The sequence below is a fragment of the Tympanuchus pallidicinctus genome, unplaced genomic scaffold (genome assembly GCF_026119805.1).
Source record: "Tympanuchus pallidicinctus isolate F22 unplaced genomic scaffold, pur_lepc_1.0 scaffold21, whole genome shotgun sequence".
NCBI lineage: Eukaryota > Metazoa > Chordata > Aves > Galliformes > Phasianidae > Tympanuchus > Tympanuchus pallidicinctus.
The window spans coordinates 1093055-1117456 of NW_026294733.1; the positions used below are offsets into that span (position 1 = coordinate 1093055).

Below are 24402 nucleotides of genomic sequence, written 5' to 3' on the forward strand. Positions count from 1 at the left end.
AAGATTTCTGTACGCACACTGTGATGTAAAGAGTTACAGAAGCCCTAAATAATTAGTATTACCTTAGAAGCTTGGATGTCCTTGCTAGAAGCTGAAAGATCAGCCTTGCCTTCCTTTGTCAGTTTTGGAAAGCAAACATTTCATTTCATAAATGTTTCTTTTGTGCCTTTAGTTCCGCGGGATCATCTTCTTAACAGTCTGGGCACTCGGATCAAAGTGTCTGATTTCTGGGGGATTTGAAGGTTATTGTTGCTGTTCTGTGTTTTTCAAGTCATTCTTGTTGCATCTTTCAGCAAGAAAAAAGAAACTCCCTAAGGGTGGGTAAGCTGAACCTAAACTTTCCGCCTTGGAAGGAAGATGCTGCATTCAGGCGTATCCCATCAGTTCCAACGCAGTGATAAATCCAGCTGGGCTACTTGTAATAGTCTAAGAAAACAGATGAGCAGCTGAATCCAAATGTTCAAAATAATAAGTTTCCATGGGGGGGGAGGTGGTCTGCATAATTCTTTATACAGATGAACATCCTTGGAGATTTGAGTACATTTGACTATTATTAGAAGAGAGAAAATAGGAAGAGAATATCCTAATGTTCAAGATTTTGCATTTCCCTGAATACACTGATCTTAGAATTATTGCTCTGGGGCTAAATGTTGCATTTTTTTTTAAATGAAGTTTTAAAATGTTTATGATTGTATTTTGTTTTTAAATAATTAAAAATGTGCATTCCCTATTCCTCTTTTCCACTTCTATTCTTCTTAAGTTGCTGGGATTCAAGAGGGACACTGGGGCTAGAGAGGAACAAGGAAGTGGGTGGATGGGGCTGCTGTTATTAAGTCAGAGATATTTAAATTCAAAGGCAGCCAAGACAGATTTATCCTACTCAATCCTGGACTGTAAAGCCCGTGCTCTGACAGCAGGCACTGGGGCTGCCACTTTCAAAAAGCTATTAAGATCAAAGATGAATGAAATGTTTCCAATTAGACATGGCTAATGCTAGAGACTGCTGAATCTGGTGAATTTTGTAACTTCCATCATCTGCTCACATGCACACACATATACGCATTCTCCCACACAGTTTGAACTCCAGAGTTTCTTTGAAAAAGATCATTGATTGTTCTGAAATCAGGTACTTAAAGGCAAATAAGTCAGACAGAACTGAAAAGGATCCATTTTGTTCTTCCTTAATTCATCTTTGCTTCCTGCAATCAGCCTACTCCCAGGCCCAATTTTGAGGATCTCCATTCACATTTAGATGCTACCATGGTGTGGTGGTAATGCTAAGTCATGGCTTGAGGCAGTGATTGAGCACCAGGTGGGAAGGCAGGGCCAGCCCAGGGGAGCTCAGGTGTATGCAATGCAATGCAATGCTCCTGAGTGCCCAGAAGGGGTTGTGCCAGGATCTGCCCCTTCCCAGGCCTCATATAAGGGTTGGCAGTGGAGGTGAGAGGCTTTTACTGGAGATCCCTACATGCCTGAGGCCTTCTAAAAGTAAGTGGTCATTTTGTTTTTCTGGCTGCTGCACTGAGTGTATGCAGTAGCCTAGGTCTTTGCTACTATGCTGCTTTTACTGCAATTCCCCTTGCATTATAACATTGCACATGGCTTTTTGGAATGCTTAAGAGTTTTGGATGATTGGGGGTTTTTTTTGGTTGTTTTTTTTTTTTTTTTTTTTTTTTTCTGTTATCTAGCTGAGTTGTGTATGTAAGTAACCTTTATTTATTCACATCTATTCAACAGTGAATTGATGAAGACCCCCAAATTATTTGCAGAATTCATTTGAATTTATAAAGCAAGTTTGTTTTGCCTTAATTTCCTTTTGTGTTTCTTTTCAAATGATAAAATAATGTATTTAATTGTTTGGCATTCAACTCTGCTGCAACATGAATATTTATTGATGAATAGAAGTAGGAAAAACTCTTAAGCCACGACTCTTTTCTTCTGTAGCAAAATGCTCAGAGCAGCCACCCTATAGTGAAGAACCCAGCCATGTGTGTAGTGGCCTCATGGTATATGCTAACTGCTTCTTTCTTGGAGTAATCTCTTTACACAGAGCAGGAAACTATTCAATATCAGGGATGCATTTAGTCTAAAGAGTTTGAGTTTCAGACACAGCGTGTTGCAGCAGACTCACTGCTGTGAAACCAGCATGGTCTGTAGAGATCCATGGGCTGCTCATCTCTGATGACACATTAGTGGAAAAATCTCAAAGGCAGCAAAGAAGAAGATGGAAGGGAAAGTCTCATGGCACCCCAGTGACTGCAGTCCCTTCTTCTGTATTAGGATACTCATAGTTATGCCTCTGCAGGTGTGCAGCCAAGTTTTGGTGCCCTTCTAGGGCTTACTATAATATCTATAGCCTTTTAAAGCCCAAGTCCTCTTGCAGGAGCAGGTGCTGTTGATGTTTGTCATAGATGCTTTGTGCTTACAGCTGGTTGTCGTGCTATCCTGGCTTGTACTGCACCTGAGCTGTGCTGTGTGTGTGAAGAGCATTGTGCCATCACAACAGAGCATTACCATGAATAAGGCTGCTTCCTCAGAAAGATTTTATGCTGTACCTGGGGAAGAATGATACTATGCTCAAAATTTATGAGAAGGTCTGCCACCCAACTCAGGAAATGATTGAGGCCTCTAGCTAGGAAAGATAACATGATGCTGTGTGCAATCAGCCATGTGAGCCGTGTGCTGGGTGAATCTAAGGGGAAAGACAGCTTGAGACGGTGTCTTGAAGTGAAAAATATTGTGGTGGGGCTATCAAAGCACTCTACTGTAATAAAAGTAAAATTGTTTTTTAATTATATAATTGCCTTCTTATTGGTAATATATTGTATATTTGCAAAATGCCCTTTCATGCAATCCCAAAATTCAAACAAAGAATGTTAGGACAAATATAAAACTTGAATATTTTGATGCTGTCAGAATGTTTAAGTTCTACATTTCTTCCCATGGGAAATATAATTAACACAATTGCATGCAAACTTGTAACAGAAATATGTTCTTCCGAACAAAAAGAACCATTCAAACTGCTTTGACATTGATTGCCTGGATGAAACGTGACCTTTAATTATTGATTTGTTGACTAAACACATTAGTTAGTTGAATGCTGCTATTATTTTAGTCTAACAGCAGTGTTTAGTTCTTGTATTTACCCAGAGGAGGACAAACAGGAGTTTCCTCTAGCTCTGTAGCTGACAATGAGAAACACTGGTGATTTCCTCAATCTGGCACGCAGCCTGCGATGTTTAACAGATATTTTTATATTCAATTTTTGTGAATTTATGTGATCATGTAATCCTGTTCAGTCTATTGAAATCTTAATAAGCTCCCTTCTATTTTTTTTTTTTTTTGCCCTGTAATTTATTAAGGGGCATTTTTTCTGTATTTCTCTCCTGCTTTTATTTGAGTTCCTTGACAGTTTAACAAAATTAAGTAATAAGATAAAATCACACAGTTATATCTGATTGGGTCCAAAGACCTGAGCTTGATTCTGAGAGGCTTCTATGTGGAAGAGGTGTTCAGCCTCTGGCTTCAACTCTCTTCTTTGTTGCAATTAATCAGATGACAGATAACTTTATGCTCATTAGATGTAGAGTTTTACATAGATCTGCTCTGCAGCACTTTGGTGTCACTGATGTTAGAAACTTCCATAAACTCCTTTCAATTTCTCATGCAATTAAGTATTCACAATCTATTTCATTGAATTTATTGTCCCCTGCCTTCTTCTCTTTAAGTCTGCTAAGATTATTCATTTATTAGAAGCGTTAGGGAGAAAGATTTGCAATCAGCAGTTTGTCCAGTGTTCAACCTCACTGCTGCAGTACAGCAGACCAAATGTCCCCAGTGCTCCAGATGTTTGCCTGGAGGGAACAGGTAATTTCCAACCATTGAGTGACCTTTACCTGCAGACTCCAGCACGACAGTGCACTCAACACACTTCAGTCCAGTTGTATGCAGCCTCATTCATCTCAGAATTCTGTTATTCTAAAATCCTTTACCTACAATGGACCTTGGGTTCATCAGTTTTGTCTGGACGGATGAGTTGCGTAGTATTTTCCCACCTCTTTATTTGGATGAATATGCAAATATTTCAGTGACAGCTACATGCATAAGCAAACTTAAAACTGAGTATTTGCAGATATGTCTGGTACTTTGAAATTAGCTCTCCACAAACATTCCTGCTAGTAAAACTCAATTGCTGGAGTGTTTGCAGAGAGCTAACAGATGAGAGGATGGGCATAGCTGGACTGTATTTGTTCAAGTATTTAAGAAAGTAGTTCCTGGAGTTTTCCATTCTTCATCCTATTCGACTTCAGAAACTTTGTGAAAGGTGCCTTTGTCACCTTCTGAAACTTCTGAGGACGAGCAGGAGGATAATAGGAATGGCTCATCTCATATTTGGTATGTTTGTTTCCTTGTGACGCTTTAGAAGATTTTGAGAACAGATTCACATCTCAAAATGTCATTAAGCTGATGGGGCTGGTGTGCCAATCTCCATCCACACTCATTAGCTCTTTCATTCATAACATATAGCAGGTTGTGCTATACGCAGTAGGAGCCATTAGTGAGTATTCTCTGCATCCAGCCAACAGTCTGCCTACACTGACAAAGTGCTCGTGGCTGTTTACTATGATACCACAAAGTCCTCCAGAAAAGCATACATAACTTGGTAACAGAAAAAAAGTCAAGAGGCACCCAGCAGCCACTGCCTGATCTTGTGCTGGAGCTCCTTAGGCTCAGATCTGATTTGGATTTCTGTCTCCACATGTTCTTGCTTCGCACTGAGTAAATCAGGGGTATGGCGAAGAGTATCTGCAGTATGGAGATGAATTTTCTGTGTGGAATTTGTTACATCTCATCCAGAAGACTCATATCCAAGCCCTGCATTGGAGACTGTGGGGCTTTTATTGGTCATGACTGTGATATAGTAGCGGAAGAATGAGCAAAGATTTGCGCAGTAGATGCTTTCAACTATGCCTTGTGCCAGAGTTATCAATTCTTGCCATATGCTAGATGAGCAGTGAAATGGAAGCACTACGCCTAAAACTCACAGTAGTTCTAAATATATAGATGTGGTCCGGCCTTTTTTGTATACGTGCACCATGAAATCATTTGGATGCATCACATGTCAGAGGTAGTTTCAGTTTCAAAGCAGCAATAGGAATAAACGACCACTTTAAAATAAGTAAATTGCATTCAGACTAACGTCGTCTTAGTTAAAGCATGAAGTAGCTTTGATTTGTGGGTTACATGCTTCTCAAAGTAATTAACAGCAATGCTGCCTAATATATCATCCAGACTGATTACAGCAGGCAGAAAAGGTGCCTTGAATAAGAGCGTCTAGACAGAATTTAGTTCAGTTTAGCTAACGCACTTTCTCTGCAGACCTTCAGGTAATAAATCTTAACTTGCTTGTATCTTTGTGCACACAATTTCTGGCTAGGATACTTTTGGCTTAGAAGGTGGGTGATTTCTTGCCCACCTCCAGCTGACAGGTACATAACTGTAGCACTGAGATGTACCGACCAAAAAATGATTTAGACACTCACTGGATGGCTGTGTCAGATGTTCTGTGTCACTGTTGCCTTGAGTGATCATACAGGAATTGCACTGTAGCCTTATGGCATAGGGAGAAGGAGGTTGGATTGCCTGCCACAGTGACACCAAATGGAGCTCAGGAGGTAGATGGTGGAGAGCCTGCCTGTTTGTGTGGGCTGGACCCCAAGAACTTCAGGTTCAGGGTCCAGAACTGAATCTCTCTAGTCTGAGTAATTAGTAGTTTTCTTTCTCTTTGGAAAGGAACTTTTCTTGCTGTGTTGTATTCTCCTAATGTCCCAAGGAGAGAAATTAAAAAAGAGCTTGAAACTCTCTGAAAGAGCTTCGTTGGATTTGTGTTTAGGCTAAGATAAAGTAAACAATTCAGAACAAGGGGGGAGAAAAACACAAGAAATGACAACCCAAAGAAGCCTCTATTCCATTTGTGCCCTCCAAAAGCTATTTGTAGAAATGATCATGTCTTGTATTTTTTCTGAGAGTGGTGGAAAAACAGCCTCTAAATTCTGATCAGAGGAGAGGATAAACTCCTCTATAACCACAGTCCTATCCAAGCATCCTTGAGTAAAAGGTTACTTGTACTCATTACAGGGTTTGCACATTGGTTGTGAAAGACAGGGAATTGGAGACAGAAAGGAAACAAAAAAGGATGAAATTAAATAGTGGGAGTGGAAAAACCCAATGACAGTGTATCAGCAGGAAGATTTTATGTAGGAAGGAAGTTTATGGGGAAAGCACCCTTTACTGTCAAGCCTACAACCCTTGTTTTTGCTAGGATAACGTTTATTCAGTGACAAAAGGAAGTAATGGATCTTCTTTAGAGGAAAAAAAATCATCCTAGTTTAAAGAACAGAGGAAAGGTCTATGAATTCAACCTAATTTTATTTTTATTATTTCAAACAAAATAATGTGAGTAGATATCAAATATATCAGCATTCCTCTGTGCTTGCCCAATCCTAGTTCTCCTCTGGCCGCTTCTGTTTGTTTTTAAAATACATCAAAGATACATCTGAGATAAAACACATCAAACAGCTGCAACCTCTGGAACCAGGGAAAATGTAAAATGAGGAATGCAGAGAACAGTGTGATAACAGTGTTGAGTAGAGAAGCATGAGAATTCTAAGGAGCTGTGCCCAGTGGACCGCTTGGTCTACCAGAATGATGATGCTATGCATTTGCCTGGCATTTTCTCCCTAGAAATGACTATAATTTATTTCTGTGAATCTCATCTGAGGCTGCTGGGAGTCATTGATGCCCCATCTCTCTCTCGGGAAATCTCCTTTTCCTGGACAAAGCACATTAGGCAAGTAGTCAGGAGGATAATGGAGCAGTTACGTTACTCCAGCGGTTTTCATTGAGAGAGGTTGTTTGGAAGCAGCAAATGGTTTGCTTGCTTCTCCTGTTGCATGTAACTAGCCTGTGGCTTCTGTCTGTGGTGGCAGAAGGGAGAGCTGGGATGGACCTTCAACCTGCAGACATCAATCACATTTTTTGGCATCCCATTTAATTCCAGTTTAGCACAATAAAAAATAGGGAGTGAGAGGAGGGAAAGCAGCAATTTATTACCCCATGTAGAAGGTAGAAACTAAGGATGGCAAACATGCTGCTGCAGCCCAAATGAAGGCATGATGTGGGCAAGGATTCGCTCTGACATATCCAGATTGTAGGGCTCCCAAGGCTCTGTGCGTTGTTTCTTTTTCCTTTGTAATTTGCATGCTGTTCTGCTGTCTGGTGACAGGACAAGTAGGGCAGAAACAGCAAGATAAACTGTAAAATATGTCATTTTAAAGCCACCTTATTCAATCTGCCTCTTTGGAATACTGCTGAGATGTTATGTATTTACATGGCTTTTATAGGGAGAGTTGGTACCACCGAGTAGAACTCCTGAATGTTCTATGACCTATAAGCTACGTATATAATGGGATCTGTCCCACTTCCAGTCAACTTGCTGGCTGATATGCAAAAACCAGTTTCACCCAGAAACTCCTCAGTGTTTTCTGGTATTTCTGCTTCTGTAATGATAGACTGTGCTGGCCTTCTTCAATCTTGCTGGGGTGAAGAGGTGTAAAGCTAAATAAGAACAGCAATAGCTATAAAATAGATTAAAAGACATAGAGCATGTGCCTTCCTATGGAGATGTAGTCACAGAATAAATAGAGCTCAGTGCTGAGATGAGTGTCAGGGGAGGGAAGGTGTAAAGAGCTGCTACCTCCTCTATCTCTTTCCCTCTGAGTTGAGAACTGGTGGAACAGTGAGATGTTCACTGTGTCTGTAGTCACAAAGCAAGTGTTCCCAAGGCCTCTGATGCATTTATTTTTCTGGGTGTGGAAAAGATAAAGTGTTGTGTTCACTTCTGTTCATTCACTGATTCCAAGATCTGAGTTAAAAATAATTACCTTAAGTGGACACTCAAGTTGTTTCAAAATGAATTAAAAGTTTTGCAAATGTGTGCTGTACTCAAACTCAAAACTTATCGTCCTATCTTGTTTCATTATCACAATTTTAACGAAGAATGTGCTGCAATCATTCAAGGATAAGGTTTCTGTTCTTTCCACACTGAATTCCTTGTGGTTTTTGTGCCAATAGCTCTTTTCACAGAACTGTTTTGTCCCAAGCTGGAAGAAAAATGCCATCTGCAAGATTTCTTCCTCTTGCTGAGGCAGAAATGCCTTTTTTCCCCACTAGCATCCATTGCTAAGCGGGATCAGGGCAGTGCAGCTGTTCTACAGCTGCCAGCTCATGCAAAGCAGCCATCTTCTCCCGGAAGAAGCTGGGATGGAATTGTGATTGCTCTCTGGTGTTCCTTTCCCAGTTCACCCTTCCTCATATTAGCTAGAATATTTTTGGCAGCATTGTGAGATACTTGCGGCACGGGTTGGAAAAAACTGTGGATTCAAAGGTAGGTCAGTCAGGCAGCAGTGTTTTAGACACAGCAGATGGGGTAAAATAAGGTGTTTGGCAAAAAGAAAGGATTAATAACAAACTGCTGAGGTCTTGTGAAAATGTGCATTTGTCAGTTCTACAGATCTACAGATCTTGCATCTCTCCCATAGGCTCCAGCAAGAGACAGAGAATAGTATTTTGGTAACAAGTGTAGAAACAACATTTCAGAAATATTGACTGGCTAGAAGAGCAATATATTGTTCTGCTTTCCTAGAGATAAAGTTTTACAGAAACCTTTTACTTTTAATTATCTTTTTTTAATCCTACAAAATGTGGGAGATGCTATAATGGCTCTTGTGTAGTATGTAGTTCACTTTCTCCTTTGCAAGACACTACTTTTCCCAAAACTTTGAGCAAGTTTACTGTGAGAGGAGTGCAAAATAAATAAATAAATAATAATTAAAAAAAAAACAAGCAAAATAACATCTATACATGAGTGGTATAGGAGATCTGACCCCGTAACAGTCACCTGTACAAGGATCATCATCAGGACCTTAGGTTGCAGATATACCTCTATATTACAGCTCGAAGGATTACATCTTTGCCTTGCATGCATCTTACTGCAGCAATCTATATGCCTTGCATGCATCTTAATGCAGCTAATCAACCTGTCTGGTTTAGGAGCAAGCAATCACAAGCAGGACCCTTCCTGCAGATGAAAGTTCCTTTGTGTTCTTCAGCGAAGAAGTGGTACAAGGTGAAGCTCATTATAGGAAAGTCTTTCTCCTGACCAGAGAGAGCAATAGCAGCTTGACCATGCTGTTAATTAATTTTCTACGCCCAGATAAGCTTCCAACCTCCATCTGAATCCATTTGTCCCTTAGGCTGTAACGGCTCTGCACACTTTAGGAATGTTTAGCCTGAAGAGCCGTTATAAATAGAGGCAGGTAATAGCAGTGTGGATAGGCTGTGTTATAGGAAGTCTGCTCTCTATTAGCTGCAGGATGACTCCTAGTAAGCCTTAGGTTTAATGGCAAATCTTTTTTTTTTTTTTTTTTTTTTTTCTTTTGAGCAGCTGTTTCCCCAGACAACTCAAGTACATGCACCCTGAGCTGAATTGCTGGTGTTGTCCTGCTTGTGAATGAGCCTCTGAATTACGTTTCAACAAGAATTAACTATCATGGGCTTTGACTACTGCTGCTGAACTCTGGGAAGGTTGAACGTTGGCCTCATTTCTGGTACTAGCAAAAAAATGGGAGCCAGAGCCAAAGGCTTCAGACAACTTTCAGTATTTGTAAACAGCTCCCAGGCTGAATAAGGAAAGCCTTAAGATGCAGGGAAGCTTTGCAATGTGCAGAGGAACCTGAATTTTAATTTAGTAATTATCGCTGGAGCTGGTATCCCAACTTAGAGCAGCTCAGAACTCACTATTAGGAAATCTGCTTTCAGCTATTTATGACTTAAAGCACGCTTTTTAAGTGCTGGGATTTAGGTTTGACTGAGTTTGCTGTAGGGTTCTCTTCTGTCCCCATCTCTCATGCTCTTTGCAGCTGAAGAAGACTTGAGATGGTTTCTTTTACCCATGGTATTGTGGGCAGAACAGCCTCAGTTTGGGTTTTTTACTTAAATTATCTTATTCCTAGTCAATATGAACTTCTAATCAGTGATCTGTGGATTGAGGAAAAAGAATGCATGAATAATTACAAAAAAGCACTTGAGTACCTTTCCTCAATCTCAAATTAAGGCAAATGTCTATCCTTGCTCTTTCCTAGTCTGAGTTTTCTTGGTTTTCATCCTTGATTACGCTCAGTCTGTCTAAAACCTTTAGTGATCAATGGGTGGTGAATGGAAGATGTGTGCAATAGTCAGATGTGTGCTTTGTACTGTCTCCACTCTGTCATCAGTCAGCCACAGCCTTGGCATGGTGAAGAGGGTCCCATCTCTGCTGCAGGAACAGTATTTTTCTTCCAGTTGTGTTGCATCCTGGATGCAGGCAGCAGAAGAAAATGACTCTGATCCCCAGTGCCAACATAATGGTTACATTTTCCATATTTATGTGCTGTCAGCAAAAGAACTAAAAAAAAAAAAAAAAAAAAAGGCAAGATATGCATCATCACCATACAGTGCTGGCTGCCACAAAAGATGGCATCCTATTGCCATTGGTTATTCTGTTAATGGAGCTGAAGAAAAAGCAGTTGCAGGAATCCCCTGCATGATGAATTTTTAGGAGGTGGAGAAGATGACACAGTGTTAGTCTTTTTTCCTCTTTTTTGTAGCTCTCACACAGTGAAATTGCGTTAGATGTAGGTGTCCCTGTTCAATGCAGAGGAGTTGGAGCAGATGACCTTTAAAGGTTCCTTCCAACTCAAATGGTTCTACGATTCTGTGATCTTTACATGACTTTCGAGGTGAGATCCACTTCCATCTTTGCTTTAAACAGACTGCTGTCAGCTTTGATTCTTGTTTCTAAACAGTCAAAATTCCTCGTGCAGTGCAGACTCAGAGGCAGTCACACGCTTTCATTGCCACCTGTACGGTTTCAAAGCAAAAGTGGGGATGGAGAGACAAAGGATAATGAAATGGAGAATTTCCCTTCCTGGAACTAGGAAGGGGATGCATCAGGACTCCATGCTGCAGTAAGACATAATTTTGGAAATGAGCTACTGCCACACACCCTATTTCAAGACTGACAGTTCTTACTGAAAGGTTTTACCGGTGCTGTTTTGCATCTCAGCTCAAATCTTGACAGCTCCACCTATTTGGGAGAACCCTACCAAACACAGTGTATGTGCAATGGGACATGACAGGCTGTGTGTCTGTGGGCGAGTCCCTCAGGGGTTGTTATAAGACTCAGCACCATGTTCTTTTAACTGCCTGAGAGAGACAATAATCATTTTGCAGTGCCTGCTGCAAAGTGCCTTTCTGTTACTATAAAATGTAATTTACAAACAAAAATACAGGAAAAGGGATATTGGATGCTCTGGGCACTGTCCAGGGCCAATTAGAGAGTAGCATTCTCTTTAGCCTACAGCTGCAAGTACAGTTTATAATAATTCATTCCATGCTGTTAGAAAGAAGCAATTCTTTGCGCATCTGCTTTTCATAGGCACTTACTGGTCTGTAGAAAATGTAATTAAGCAGAATTCCTGCCTGTTGTTGTTTTCTAATGCAAGATCTTTCCATTCCAGTGCTATTGCTACTTCACCAACAGGCTGGCACAAAATGCAATAATAATACCAGAATCTGGTTTTAAAGAAAGGCCATGCAGTCTGTGAAGCCTCCTGCTTTTCTGTTGCTCCAGTCTCTCGATGTGCCTCCTCTTTCTGTTTCCCTCCCCAGTTTCTGGGTGTAGATTTCTGTGAGCCAGAATTTAATGAAGATCTACTACAACAAAAAGAGTGGTGGAGGGTGGGGATGAATGGGTCTGGGGAGTTGGTAATAGTATGCAAAGCCTTTCATCTCTGGGTTTCTAGGCCAACTCAGCTGTAGTGACCCAAACTCCTTTGAAATAAAGCAAATCCCTCTATCTCCTTAAAAAAAAAATCTTTCAATTTTATTATTATTTTCATTTGTAAGAAGACAATTTGACCTGATTTTTTTCTTTTTCTTTTTTTTTTTTTTTTCCCACAGGGGTCAGTGTGCTTATCTCTGTTGAGAGTTCCTCTGAATATCAACAGCTTGTCTATGAGTTAAAGAGAAGCAGCTCTCTTCTTGGCTGCCTTTGAAGCTTCCCATGCAGGGAAGGCAGCCAGGGCATCCCCTCCTTCAAAAGCAGCCAGAGTGGTCTCATCCTGTCTCCCCCCTCTCCCTATCCCATCTGCTGACTCCTTCCTGCAGGTTTTCTTAATAGGAGATATCTCTAAATATTGACTGACTTCAAGAGTGTGTTTACAAGAGAGAGATTTGCAGTATCTTGTCATCTAAGCAAGTTTGTTGAGTGTCACACAGAGAATGTGAGCAGAAAGCTTTCTCCCTCCTAGAATAAGTCTAGCAGTCACTTTGTAGAATGTCATTTAAATAGCTATTCACTGGCAGCAACATCCTGGCTTTATTCAGCTTTAAAAAAGAAGCATCATTCAGTTATGTCTGTTTATAACAGTGTAAGATGATCGTGACCGATGAAATGCCATGTGGTATTTTCAACTATTTACCTCTGCACTGTTTTTTGGTGTTAACATCTTTCTTCTTGCAGGCTGTTGTCTTGGGATACCTTCTCCCAGTGAATAGGGAAAAACTTGATTTGCTGTGTGGCTGGGTTAAATCTCTAGAATTAGGGAATTATGGACATGGTTTTGAAAAACAAGTTGTGTATTTTTTTTCCCCTGGTGGCAGACTGGCAGGATTTCCTTTCCACCTGTCCTACAGCAAGGAAGGCTCCTTGTCTCAGCAGTTTTGCTGTTGATAATCAACAGGAAATATTCCCACAGTTTTACTGGAGCCTGACAATAGTAGGACATCTGGTATTAACAGAAGCTGCTAACCATATGCAGTACCTAACTATAGCATGACAGCAAAGAACTTATATAAGATTACTTGTCACTTTGAGTTGCAAGTATAATACAGTGTACACTTACGCAGTCCTGGCACACTCGCATACGTGTGTGGTTTCTAAGATTGACACTTGCTCTGCACCAGTCTCCTGCCAGTTTCCACACCACGCTGTCTGACCTCGAACTCTTCCCTCCCTCGAGCTCTCCTGGCTGGAGAAAGCAGAAGTATCTCTGTTACCAGGAGTGTGTGATGTAGTGAAAGTAACGGCAGAGGACAGCTTGGTGAATAATAACAAAGTATGGGGTGAACTGGGTTCAGCTGTGGGAATGTGTATGAACGGCATAAGGCAGTGCTTTAAATAATAAGTTGTCTGTATTTATGAAGCCAGAATAATTCTTTCATATTTTGGCTATTTAGGCTTGTATGCCAAAATTGGAATATGCATTGAATGCTTTGGGGGTATACACTGATGGTATTAAGAGGACCTACAGGCCAAGTTCTCTTCTTGGTTATATTTGCACCATGTTAATGATTTCTATAATTAAAGGCATAGTTTGAGCCTGTGTCTCTCAAGTGGAGGTACAAATTTTCTTCTCACCCATGCAATTAGCACTGCTTAGGGCTGTAAGGACAAAATCAAATGGGCAATCTTGGAAATGAAGAGAACTCCACTAGAAATAAAGAGGCATAGAGAAGGAGATCTCATCCCATTATCTGAACTCGTTTTATTAAGGCCATATTTGTACTGTATTTGTAATTCCCTTCGAATCTCTTACCCACTGCCAAGGAATGCCTGCACAGCAATTACGTTATCACAGATGCTAATGTGACCTTGGGGAGGGAGGGAACTAGAAACTGTGCAGTTGTGAAGAGAAAAGCTCAGATTTTAATGATAGTCAGGGAACGCAGAAGCTTGGCATGGCACCTTTGTGCTTCTACCTTTCTTATGGCAGCTTGTTGCATGCGGAGCCGGAAATCAGTGGGGCTATACATTTGCCTGCTGGAGAGCTATAATGTTGCAGCTGTTAACAAATGAGTTGTTCTCTACCTATTTAAATTAGCCCTAATCCTTCTTTGTGCTGTCTGTGCCAGGTCTTTTTTTCCTGGATCTCAGCTGAGGCTGAGACAAAGGAGACTTGAGGTATTCATGCATTTTTCCCTCCCAAGGTTCTGAAAATTAAAAATGAGTTGTCACTGGCCCAAGCCCCATGAAAGCTGAGAATTTCAATCGATATTTCTGCCCCATTTCACTGCAGAGAGTGGGATGTAATTATTACAAATGTCATGGTAACAAACTTGGTAGTTTTCACAGTGACAGTTGCCACTGCAGAAATAGCACAACACAGAACAAAAATTACCTGTCAAGCATCTCATTATGTTCATCCAAATCCCACTTGTTCAATTCACCATTGGGCTGCACCTGACATAACACTTCCAAACGTTCTTGCAGATTACCCATCTATCTATCTCAGGCCTTAGACAGCCTCCCACCCCACACCTGAACAGCTGGCACCCGAGTCCTTAAAGCCTAGAGGGATTTCAGTGCCTCCATGGAAAATGTTCCACTGCTCAGGCAAGTCCTTGTTCTGCATATAGGGTATGGAAGGTTCTTGAAGCTGAGTGGTGCATTGTGTGGAGTGAAGGGGAGACGTACTGCATCCTGATCTCTGGAGCTGAAATGTCCAGGGTTATGACCCCCTCTTCACTGCGTGGTAGATAAGACTGCTCTGCTAAAATTCATTCAGAAAGCAGGAAATTTGGGTTAAATTGCTTGCTTCTTCTGATCTAGTGCTTTGTAGCACCCCAGGTTGGGGAAAGAGGAAAGCAGATGGCTTTGCAGGCACTCAGTATCACTTACCAATGAGGTTTTGCTTTTGTGCAGAATTCAGGATTTGCTGGTCTGGAGACACCAGCAACAATTTAACACATCTGAATATTTTAAAATCACAGTGAGGTGACCTTGAGATGCAGAGTCTCATGGGGTTACTTAGCATGTGCTGTTCCTAAGTGAAGTGGCACATGGCCTCAAACCACTGGAGGGGCTGCAGCATCAAAAATGTTGGTCACAGTGTATGATTGGTACATTGGTCCCTGAATGAGTGTTCTCACATAGTTGTCTGTGCGTGCCTCTGGCACAGGATTGGACAGCAGAGCCAGCCTGAGAGGAACAAATATCCACCAGTGCTAACCTCATTTTCTCCTATTTCTGATTTTTGTTCTAAGGCAGAAATGATGTTTTCCACTTTTTGGGCTTTATGCTGATGGGATGATTCATTCTGTTCTTTTTACTTGAAAATAACCCAATAAATACATTACTGAATAGATTTTTTTTTTATCTGATAATGGATAGGATTCTGATTAGATCACAAAATACAAGCAAAACACAGCTAGCATCCTTTAGTGCTTCTCCTCAAGGGAAAAGTTCATGTATTCTTTTGCTGGACTATTAAGCAATCTCTTTTCCAGACCGTAACTCACAAGGGGGAGTCATATGTCTACTCTTTGGTTCTTACATAGTTGTCTAATGCTCAGAGCTTCAGCACCTAAAGCAAAGCACTGCTGAGTAACATTTGCTATCATTTGCAACCCACAAAATCAGGAGGATGGAGGAAGCAACAAAATTAGTTAAGGTAACAGTTGCAAATGCTGGAGTTAACGAAGTTTCAGTTGGAGGGAAAAAAACCAAAACCTTTCACTGGTTCTTTTTACAAACAAATCTCCTGGCAAAAATAATTTGGAAATAGTCAAGTGTTTGAGCTTGAGCCAAGCCATCACTATTTCAAGCATTATTGTTGTTTTCTTCATTTGGACAAGAAAACTCTTTCAAAGAAAATAAGGCAAGTTCTTCACCATGACAAAAGCTTCATTTCTTTCCCTCTTCTACTTTCAAGAAGGCAGATGAGGCAAAACTGGCCAGGAAGATGCTGTTGTACTGCTAGATCCGCTATCAAGAAGGTCCCTGCCATTTTTTTTTTGGAGTGGCATGCAGGTTTGAAGTCAATATCTCATATATTTAACAGACCAGTTATGTAGAGTATACTCCAGTATAAATGTACAGCACATGAGAATTTTGTCAGGATATGGAGTAGCTATTGATTTCCCACAGGGGTGCTCACCACAAAAAATCAGTTGGCAGCATGTAGAATCAAGGTTTTAATTACTCTTATACCAAAACAGGATGGAACTGTCCTGTCACAATTCTCTTCTTCCCTGGGCGAATACTAGGGTAGGTAGTTATAAATTGATGCAGCAAATTGTTTTGGCCTGAGATGTGAAAAGACTGTCCATGCCTCAAGGAAGAACACAGAAAAACTGGATTGCATCTTGCTTCTAACTTTCTACGCTGATTAAGTATTTTGCCCAGGCTGAACCTGGAAAGAGCAGAATTCCACCCACTCTCCAAAAGGAGCAGCTCTGCGTTTTGGTTTTGGTTCACAGATTTTTTTATTTTTTTATTTTTTAAAGATGTGTTTTCATTTGCCTAACACTTTTTTATTAATGTTTTTTGGGCATTTGGAGGTGTGAGATTCTCCTTATTTTCCACTTTATTTCTCCTCTTTTTTTTTTGACTAAGAGGCTGAAAGGAGGAGATTCCAAAAACAAGTTCCTTGTTTTCTTTTTCTTATTTTAAATTGAGTTTCCTGTTTTGTTTTCCTCTTTCCAAAATTTTTATAAACAAACAAAAATAAAAAATGTTTGTTGTTGTTGTTGTTGTTTGCAAAAACTAACTTTTCCTGAACTACAATGAGATTTCTTCATTCTATTTTGCTTGCTGAGCTCAGGAATACGCGTTGGCTTCAGGTGGGATACTGGGCAGATGAAAAATAATATTAATACATAGAAGGAACTTCTGGTAGAAGAAAGATTTTGTTTTTAACCTGCTGCAAAACAATTTTCAGCCTTTGACCTTTCAGATCAGAGAACTCTGGGAAGCGGTCAAAATGAGTTTGTTTTCAGCTTTCTCCATCATTTATACTTAATCTCTTACCCACCCACAAACTCACCCACTCTACTGCTAATAAAAACAGAGCTCGGTATCTCTGTGTCTTTGCCATGTCTCTGTGCTGCTGATAGGCTCCTCGTTCTCCTGTAGCCAGAATGCTAACTTGTATTTGCAGAGATGGGAAAAGGGAATTATTATGCAATGTCGAATTGCTGAAGCGAGGAATGAGAGTGTATTTCCTGAAGTCAGGCTAAAAGAGAAGGTGGAGATTGAGTTTGAGGGGGCTGTTGTCATCTCCTGGAGTACTACAGCATGAGCAATGTGCTCCTAGAAATGAGGTGTGGTAGCAGCTATGGGGCTACATGCTCCTGGTGCCATGGCCCCTTAGAATCTGTTTTTTCCACAAATAGAAGATGCAAATTGTGATAGATTGTGTCCTTGGACTCTGTTAATAAGAGAAGGATGATAGGGCATGAAAGCTGGATGAGTTCTGTTTTTTTTTTTTTTTTAAGCTGGAGAAGGCGGATTCACTTTATTTAATGGTTCATTTAAGGTCTTGTCTCCAATCTGTCATTAGAGTGTGGTGTTACCTGAAATCACCCTTGGTTTCAGGGCTTTGTCCTCTGAACTCTTTATGGAGTTTCAGTGGCATAGCAGGAATAAAAGGTTATGAACAAAGCAGGGGAGCCAACATTTTTTTTTCAGGTGCTTATGGCTTTGACTTCAAAGATATGAATATCCAGAGAGACAATTCAACCATGGATCTGCTCCCTGCCTTCCCCCTGTCCTGGAACCTTTTCTGGGACATTCAGGCTGGGCTCCCGCTGCGATGAGATTAAGAAGTTGGTTTACAAAGCTCAAAAGCCCCCCAGGAGGAAGCTGCTTTCTCTTTCATTCTTATGAATGCTTTGTGGTGTCGCTCTGATTACTTTCCAGCAGCACCAGTTTCCAAACGCTTCCCTCTGAGCAGAGGAGGTCATTTCTTTCACCTGACTGTTGTTTTATGTTTGGAGAAAGTGCTGAAAAGAAGCCACTTGTAGAGCATGCTTGGTAATAGGATGTCTCTCCTTTTTTGTGGTATGCGCTCTATAAATGGCTTTGCTATGGCATTTAATCAATTGTTTCAGCTCTTTATTACCTTGTATATCACAATGCAATGGAGATAACTGCTTAAGTTACCTTTATTGAATCCGAAGTAAATACACAGGATCCACTTAGAGGCCCCTTGGAAGGGTGTGCTATGAATGCACTGAACCAAAACAGAGATTTGTCCAATGGAATGAATCTGTGTATAAAATTTAGCCACCGACTCTGCTCTGAATACAGCTGCCTTCAAACTCACAGTGCACAAGCACTTCCCAGCAGAAGAAAAGTCTTTGTATTTGCAGTTCATTCTAAAATGGCTCCTGTAAGCCAGGGTTGCTGAAGACAATGTAGTAGACTCTGACTTCATCCTACCGGAGTGACTGCTAGGGGTAAACACAAACAAAGGTCCCAGAGCTCCTGGAAAGCAGGGAAAGAAGATGCAGCAGCAAGGGCCGGTGGGACCCAGCATCAGCAACCTCACAGGATACGGAGTACAAGAATATGGAGGAACAAATATGTCCTTGGCTCCATTGGTTTGTAATCAATTTGTCTTGATTGTTTTTGATGAATGATCTGATTAACCAATTAACAATGAAGTGTAGATGTCTTTTTCTTTTTTTGACTAGAGCATTGGGTGTAAAAATTGCTGAGAGTTCAGTTTGCCCCTGAGTAGCCTTGACTTTCTGCTTTCCCTCCTGGGACAGAAATATCTACTTGAAGATACAGTTATGGAGGATGACTTCAGCTAGGGTGCTCTTAGAAAGGAATTTCTTCCTGCTAATTTAAAGATCTGGCAATGTTACAAAGGTAAATCATCCTCCTGGTGTCTCTAGGGTGGCAAATGACCTGGTACACTGGCAGCTCAGTTCCCTGGGTAAAAACAAGTCTAAAATGAGGAACTGGGGATGTACCTGCTCTATCTTAGGGAAGCAGATGTAAGCTCCTTCCATAGGGATTGATCACTGGGGTTCCCAGTGCCCTGCGAAGAGCACTATTACATGCTGAATGCCATCCTATGGGTTTAGGTTCACAGCAGCCTCTATGCAGGTAAAGTGCAAGCCAGGGAAAGTTTTGTGAATTAATCTGTTCCAGGCAGTGAGCAGAAGACATGAGCTGCTCTCCCCTGCTGTTTGCAAAGCCTCTGAAGTGGTCTGAGTGGTTCTGCTGTCAGCTGTGCAGCCTCTTCCCCAGCAGCTCTGTGGAGAACTCTTGTCACACTTAGCAGAGCATCTAACATTTCCTGGCCAGCCACTACAACGCTGGAGACAGAGATTCCGAGATGCTTCCAACTCTGGGGAACACCAGTCAGCAAGCTGCTGTCCAACAAGCTGCAGTGATCTGAAATAAATCACACAAGCCCAGCTTTTTCCAGCAGAAGTTTATTATTCTAAAGGAAGAATATATCCAGGCAATGAGGCACTGTATTTCTAAATGGTTGGCTCAACATGGGTGTGAGTAAATACAGTAAAACAAGTCCTGCCTCCCCCAGGGGTGAAGACTGAGCCAAGTTCTTTAAGAGGTGAGAGGGCAGGCTCTGTGGGTATAGAGAAAGAAATTGATTTTCTTTTCTCTGCTTAAATTAGAGAAGATGGTCTCCCTCTGACCCACTCATGCTGTTTGAAAGCTGGTTTTGTATGACAACCAGGAATTTTTCAATTTCAAAACCCCGCTAGATCCCATTTATTTTCTTGGGGGAAAAAAGCTGCTGCTTCAGTACTACTTTTGTTCAAAACTCAGGTCATGGAAACAACAGCTCTGCAAGGATGAAGGAGCCAGGGGACATTCAGCAAAGTGGCAAGCATCCTCTCAGTTTTTTTTCTGTAAAGGAGCCTGCCTGAAGCATGATATTCTCAAGGATTCCTAGCATAAGACGTTTCCTAATGAAGTATTTATTGAACCCTATAAGGTTCTCCTTGGCCCACTGCTCAAACCTGTCTAGGTCCTCCTGGATGGCATCCTGTCCCCCAGGTATGTTGACTACATCACTCATTCAGCAAACCTGCTGAGGTTGCACTCAATCCCACTGTCGATGCCATTGATGAAGATATTAAAGTGTATCAATCCCAGTACAGACTCTGGAGGGACACCATTTGTCACTAATCTACATCTGGACACTGAGCCACTGACCGCCACATTCTGGGTACAATCTTGCAGTCAGATCCTCATCCATCAGTCTACCCATCAAATCGATATCTTTCTAATTTGGAGAGATGTTGTGGTAAGGGCCTTTCTGAGGTCAGTTAGATGGCATCAATAGCTCTTTCTTGTCCATTGATGTAGTTATGCCATCACAGAAGGCCAGCATGTTGGCCAGAGAAGACTTGCTCTTGGTGAAGCTGTGCTGGTTATGCCATGTCACATTCCTCTTTTCCACATGCCTTAGCATAGCTTCCAGGAGCATCTGTTTTGTGATTCTCCCTGCCACACATTCATAGTTCTCCATGGCAGCAGGATGATTTTCTTTCTGTTCATAAAAGACAGTTGGGAAAATTAGTTGGTTTCAGTTTAACAAGGTAATGATTCAATTTAGCAGAGATCAAAGCAAGCTGCGTGGCAAAAGCAGAAGGGTGAAGTTATGTTACTTTATTAATGTACAATGTACTTTTCCATCTTGCAGCAGAATGATTGATTATCCATTAGGTTTACTGAGCTGTAATTAGCAATTATTACTAATAGCCTTCTATCTCTAGGCAAATAAAGGCCTGTATCTTGTTCTTACTTTCAGACTGCAACTGTTTCCACCTTGTCATATTCAGTGTAGGAGCACAGTATAGTGACCAATTATAGAAAAGTCCCCTTCATTATATGTCATCTTTGTTTGATGCGTCTTAATGCAATGAAAGAAATATGTGCATGCTAATGATCTTGAGCATTATGTTGATGGATAGTTTGATGTCTGGCTGTACTCTTAAATTTAGAGAAAATCAGAAAAAAATAGGTTTCTCTTGTCCGTTTTAGTGGCTTGTCTCTCAGCCAATAACTTGTCCTCATAAGATGTTACTGGCAAAATCAACAGCAGCCATTCTGTAAACAAAATGATTAGTAGAGGAGGTGGAGTCTTTTGCAAGCTTTAAATGATATCTGACAGTGTGAGAATGATTTAGATTTAGACAAGTGCCTTATCTGTGTACATTCTCTTGTTTGTGAGACAGCTCTATGATCATTAAATTCTTTGACAATTATGTCACTGTACTCATTTTTTACTTTGATCTTCACAAACATATGAGAGTTGGATCTTTATTTATGTAGTATTCATCTGTTCCCACTCCTTACTCCTCGTTCAGACCAGCAAACCTACAGTCATCTGAAACACATCAAAGTGTTTTTGTTCCAACAGAGGCTCCATGGATTTTATCTTGTGCAGTGGTTTGTGTATGTATGCTTATGTCTGTTCATATCTAAGCCTCTCCTCTCTTAATGACTCTTGATCTTGCTGTCCAGCATAAACCAAATTTGACAGCTGGGAAAATTCTTAAATATATCAAGTTTTTACAAGTCTTTTGAAAGTAGCTTGTCAGCGACAGTGAAGAGATGCTATTAGCGGAGTGAAACTGCCGTTTCAACTCCTACCAGACATCAAACAATCTACAAGAGACAACGATGTAAGAAAAAGTGTAATTTGGCATTTACATCTTCTTAGACATTAGACAGTCTAGAAGACACGTGTCCATAATAAACCAGGCTTCCTACATTCCTTCATGAAGGTTATCCAGTTCTTATAAACCGGCCTGGAAGAAAGAAGCACTGCCTTTGCTGACAGAATGATTTGTTAGAGAAGTGGGAACAACAAAAATAAGGTAGCTTAAAATGGAAGGTCATAAGGAGCACAAAGAAAGAAAACACATCCATTCTGTGGGCTTCATTCAACCATTGATGTGCCCTGCACGGGCACTGAATGAGGGCAGTGGTAACTGATTCCTCCAGCGCATTTGGGGTTGTGGTTGTTGATCTGACCATCACTGCTACTGCCCTGGGTGCAAAAGGAGCGCTACTTCCTGCTTTGGAGTTGCTTTTTGTGCAGTATTCTGTAATACCATATAATAGCTCCACTAAATTCCTCATTAGGAAACAGTGTGTGTATCCAGGTTGCTTATTTCTGTCATCCTAAACACCTCTAGGCAGGCTGTCCTGAGGTATTCCTAAATAATGGCTTTAAGATTCAATCTCTTTGCTACCTGTTCTCTTGCAAGTGGCAGAGCCCATCTAAGATCTGTCATTGTTTATTCTCTATTTTACCTGTGGATGCTCAGTCTTCCACTAACAGCAGTTTGACTCATTGAGGAAATGTTTGTTTCGGTTTGATTTTTGCCGTTTTGCTTGTGCCAGGATTCTGCTCCACACACAAAAGACAGCCTGGGGTAGTTCTGCAGAAGCGCACCGTAAATTGTAGTTTGCATATGTGCAATTCATATGAATTCATATATGTCTTCCTAGGCATATATGTCTTCCTAGGTATGCCACAGACTCCCTTCATGTGAAATTAGGAGCATGCATTTATACGTATATAATGTGCCAGTACATTGTTTTTGGAATTAGCATCAAGGAAAAATAATTTGAAAAAACTACAGTTTTGCTACTGAATGCTGAGCCACGAGCAAATGCTTGCCAATTAGACAGTCACACCATTTGTTTAAGCTGATTTTCCATGCTTGATGACCGTATTGATTATTATTTAGTGAGCTGATTTGACATTAAGAATGCTATTTGCTTTTAGTCAAACAACTTCAAAGTTACTAAATTAGCCCTGCACCTCAAAAATGTGCATGTCTTTTCCTCACATGCACCTTTCCATCTTAGTGATCCTGCTATCAGAGCTATTATAGGTTATATCTGTACTTAGAGGCTGTCAGAAGAAGAGTGCGGGTACAGAACCTATTTACTCTGCTGAGATAGAGTGACTGATGTCCCTATGCATGGGGATTTTGTCTTTCCATATATGATCTTCTTTCTTTTGTGCTAGAGGTACTTCTCCGATCATGCTTCATTGCTTTCTTGCCAGAGACAGTGGAGAAGGTCTCTGCAGCGCCGTTTTTGAGAAGTCTGTCCATCCTGATCATCGTGACATGAGTCATATGTAGGACGCTGACTGCAGTGAAACTACAATAAATATGTATTCAAGCAGTGGGATTTGACCCAGAGCAAAGAAGTATGCATTACAGATAATGGAAAATATTCTAGGATTTCCACTTGCAAAGATGTGCATGCAGTATCCTAACAGCACTTAATGTGTAACAGGGTTTCATAGGGTATTTGGATGGTGGAAGTATCTTTCCTCCTCTCACAGCTGGTAGAACCACAGATTGTCTGAAACAATACACAGTTCATTCTCTGATGCTAGACTTAGTGAGACAGGTGGTAGTTTAAGCAAGTTCCAGAACAGGACATAGCGTTTGTTATGATAATGAAAAGCACTGGTAGTTGGCTCTCAATTCACTTCTCATACACCTTTTAAAACTTTTTTTCAGCATTCAAGGCCAGTTACAACAGACCACTTATCAGCCTGAAAATTCTCTAATATGCCTTGCAAGGAAACTAAAAAATCCAACATGACTTTCTGTTATCAAAGACATTATCATCTACTGAAAAAGCAGTAGTCTTCCTCCTCTCTGGAGAGCTGACATTTCAGCTCCAGGTGAAGCAATTACAGACTTGATTGCAGGGGATGGAAAATGCTGCATCAACTCCCTGATTAAGAATTTGATTTGTATTTATTTATATTTATGTGTTTTCTTTACCTTTCCCATAACTGAATGCAATTGGTGCTCCATTGGGAGACTTCACAAACTTTCTTTCATTTTTTTTCTTGTGTAGATGCCATTAATGGGAAATATTTGAACCTTTTGTTTTTCAGTTGGGAATAGTAGTGTGAGTATTAGTGCTGCCTCCTATAAGAATGACTGTATTTGTTCCCAGACTCAAAAACATTTGGAACCAGGCAATACATACATTTAAGGAAGCACACAGGAAACTTTCCAGCACTTCTGAAATCTTTGGTATTTTTCCATTGTCAGTGTTGTACCGCCGTTACATCCATCTGTTACTCATTCCTTGCATAGTTACTGCAATCACTTTGCTAGCTTCTTCCCTGATCACTGCAGAGATCATGGGGATTATTTAAAAGGTCTCTTCATTACTGCCAACTCTTTTTCTCTGAAATAAGTAACTCTCAGTAAACGGTTAACTGGACAACAGTGTGTCACAAACACTCTCAAAGTACTGTTTGAACGTATCTGTGGTGGGTTCCCATCCTGTGAGACTGTCAGGATGTCCATCAGCTACTCCCATGACTGTAGCTGCCAGGGCTGAGAGTGTTGATTAGCATTCCTTTCAGCTGTGGAGATTTAAATCTCTGTTCATTAAGAGTATTGGCAGGTGCTTTATTTACCCACCAGCTCCTCTGGTGAGCTGAGTGCTCGCTGAGGTGCAAGGGCAAATGCACTCCATGTGAGTAT

The 24402-nt window shown here is 40.9% G+C and overlaps 1 long non-coding RNA gene across 1 annotated transcript; it reads left to right on the forward strand.

The window, feature by feature from the left end:
- Positions 1 to 1375: 1375 nt before the first annotated feature.
- On the forward strand, positions 1376 to 21132 carry LOC128081454 (uncharacterized). The gene is made up of 4 exons (XR_008207192.1): positions 1376 to 1488; positions 18655 to 18757; positions 19688 to 19835; positions 19919 to 21132. It is a non-coding gene; the product is annotated as an uncharacterized LOC128081454 (long non-coding RNA).
- Positions 21133 to 24402: the final 3270 nt, after the last annotated feature.